At 39.8% G+C, this 3,493-nt stretch overlaps 1 pseudogene; it reads right to left on the bottom strand.

Annotated features, from left to right (window-relative positions):
- Positions 1 to 225: 225 nt before the first annotated feature.
- Positions 226 to 2,452, bottom strand: LOC149235220 (transcription factor MYB3R-1-like; annotated as a pseudogene).
- Positions 2,453 to 3,493: the final 1,041 nt, after the last annotated feature.

The following is a 3,493-nucleotide window of genomic DNA, read 5'->3' as shown; positions in this document are numbered from 1 at the left end:
CGCTTGATCATTTTGACAAGATTTGCTTGCAACTTTTCAAGAAACAGATATTTCTCCTGAGGAAAAGATGCAATGACACCAATAACACCATTCACTGTTCCAAATATAACTGTATGAATCTGGCTAGTACCTCACGTGCAAATTGTATAGGCATCTTCTCTTCAGGTGCAAGGGGATGTGCTAATATAGTTCCCTCTTGATTGCAACCAAAAACAGGGCTGGCAGCTATGAAATGATTCCTTCCTGCATTTCACATTTGTGGTCTGTTCGTTTTGCAGGTGTCTCTGATCTTCTACCAAAAAGTGTTTTTGGAGTTAAAGGAGAGTAACTCATGCTGCAAATTTGATATGAATTATTTCCACTTGTACAGAACAGTGGACTATTCATATTTTGCTCAACAAGAATCCCGCCTGTTTGCACATTCTCAAAACTCGATTGAATGCTCGCCTTGTGTATTTCATCTTTGCCACTTCGTCCAATGTCAGATTGATGATTACCTACAACACCAATATCCACACTACACCCATTTTTAACTTCTGTATAGTTTGTACCTTCAAAAGCATACAATAACTGTTTCTCCTTGGATTTTCCAGGCACTGTACTTTTTGCTTTTAAACAATATGGTGGGGATACAATAATTGGTTTTTTGCTTGACGGCAAAGAAACTCCATCTTCAGGAAAGGAAATCTGAAAATCTGCACTGGAGGTATCCTTCAATGAATTCTCCTTTTCATCTAATGAACCATGTGACAGAAAACTGTCATGGTCTATTGCACTGGCCTCCTCCTTGTCATGTTGCCCACCCTGCACAGGAGTTGAAGACTCTCGTCGCCGTTTCCTTAATATGGAAGGTGTATTTCTGAAGCTCTTGGCTGCACTCTTTAAGAAAGATTCTGGGCTTTTGTCATAAGAACCCCATATAGAGTAAGGAGTAGAACAGTTACCTGATGACATTATCATTTGCCGAACACCAAGAGGGCTGTATGCCTGCTGAAGATGGCTACATGAATTTATAAGATCACAGTTAATAAATGGAAAATCCAAGCTAGGCAGACGAGGGGGTTCATAGAACAAACACTCAGAAATTGGACTTTCTGCCTGCACACTCAAAGCTTCCACCTTCAAATTGACTGCTTTCTCATCAAATGTCAAATTCAACATATCAGGACCAGATCTACCATCCTGACGGTCGATCTTTAAATCATGAATAACAGGTTTACAGTATTGCAACATCTCATCGCTGTGCTGAAACTCAGAGGCCTCTTGAACACATCCTGCACCCTCACATATACCGCTATTCAGAACAGAAGAGGGCATTTCTGTTGAACAAATTCCATCCCCTACCCTGACAAGGCTATTCAACATCATATCTGAAGAACCTGGAGAAATTGGACGCAATGAATCCACAAAAACTGGGGCACATAGATTATGTGACATGCCAACCATATCAGTTGAGTCCAACAGAAGACACGTGTAAAATGCTGAGGATGAGACCATGTCTTTTGCAGCAGATGTTGACCCTCCGTGCTCGAAGCCAAAAGATTCAAGGCCACCAGAAGCCCCAGACATTGACACATTAACAGCGTTAGAGACTTCTTTTGGGCTGCCAACAGAGCAGCTATTTCCTGTTATAACAGACTCCGTAAGTTCATTTAATTCACAAGATGATATAGGAGGCACTGCTTCAGGTATGGGAGAATTAGAATAACCAGCAGGTCCGTCTTGTAGCATCAAGAAACCATCAATTTTAGAATTTAATGACCACATAGGTTCATGATGGACTTCTAATTCATCATCTGAATTCATCTTGCATGTTTCCTTTCGCAATTCTGATCTTTCAAGTCCCACTTGCACAGATGATGAAGAAGGCCCCGCAAATGAACCAGATAAATGACAACGAGAAGAAGTCGATTCTTGACTACATTCAGATATTTCTTCCAAATCTGCTCCTCCTTGAACTTCATTAAATGACCCTCCTGTTGAGGAGGCAGACCCTATTGTAGGCTTTGGAACAGTCAAACCAGGAAACTGTTTCACAAGACCAGATGCCAGATATGAATCCAGCTTCTTTTTTATTGAGCTGTTCCAATGATTCTTTATCGCATTGTCTGTCCCTCCTGGTAGAAACTTGGCCAATTCAGCCCATTTGTTCCCATATATTTGGTGAGCACGGATGAGTGACAACTCTTCCTCTAAGCTCCAGGCATCTTTATTTATTGCTGGATTTAGATGGTTGTGCCACCTTTCACGGTATCTTCCAATGCTTTGCAATCTCAGACCACTTTTTTCACCCATACTTACTGACACAAAAGTTCATGACTTGGATGCTGAAAAGGATGAAAAGACTTTGGTATGGAACCAACTGGTGAACTACTTCCAGCAAAACTGCCACTGCCAAGACATGATCCATGAGGAGAAGATGCAAGCTTTGAGGATGCCATTGTTCCCCCATGGTTGTCTGGTGGTGTTGATCCAAAGAAAAACCCAACAGAATTACTAGGTGGACTTTCTGATATGGTGCTTTGTCGGTTGCGAAATATTGGCTATGGATTCAAACAAATTCCCAATTTCATAGCGCAATATGAATTATGCGCTACGAAATCACCTAGACAATTTCAGCTTTGAAACGAGTTTGGACATATGATATCCATGTGAGATGTGAGACCAATGATAGACTAAGACAGAGAATTGACCCCTTTACACATACCAACAATACTCTTAACAAGACTCCTATTCAAACTATTTAGACTCTAAAACCAGATGCAAAGACTAGACCCAAAATTGACACCAACCCTTTGACAAACAATCGAAATGAGGTGAACAATTTAAATTTTTCTTTTCTTGAGTGATAACAGAAAGGAAGTTGAATTAAAATGTATCGCAGGGAAACCAAGAAATATAATTAACTCTAATGGCATGACAAGGATTCTAAATAAAGAACAACGGGGTGTAATATGTTCACTAGAGGTTCAAACATCGAAATCATCTATTTCTCTAGATATTCAAAAAGCATTGGACAATCATTCTAAGGTTCAAGTAGTGGAAGATCACATCGAGCATCAACAACAAGTTCTCCAACTCTTAAAGGATAACCTCAATTTGACACAGAATCAAATGAAACAACAGGCTTATCAACATCGCAACGAAAGAGGTCTTAATGTACGTGACTGGGTATTTTTATGGCTACAACCATACAAACAAATGTCCCTCAAGAAAGATAATAAGGATAATAAATTACCTCCAAAGTACTATGGTCCTTACAAGGTGTTGCAAAAGATTGGTATTATGGCATACAAATTAGAGCTTCCTGCATCTTTTTAAGTGCACCCATCTTTCCATGTTTCATGCTTAAAGAAGGTTATAGGTGACAATCTCCCAGTTAAAACAATATTAACAGAACTTGACAAGGAAGGGAAAATCATAGTGGAACCTGAAGCAATCACAGAAACAAGGACTCGATAGCTACGAAATCAATCAATTTCAGAGTATCTCA

The sequence above is a fragment of the Pinus tabuliformis genome, chromosome 8 (genome assembly GCF_031772625.1).
Source record: "Pinus tabuliformis cultivar Carrire ecotype Pingquan chromosome 8, CPIR1, whole genome shotgun sequence".
Lineage (NCBI taxonomy): Eukaryota > Viridiplantae > Streptophyta > Pinopsida > Pinales > Pinaceae > Pinus > Pinus tabuliformis.
The sequence above is the reverse complement of the archived record's forward strand: the minus strand, read 5'-3'. Positions and strand labels throughout refer to the sequence as shown.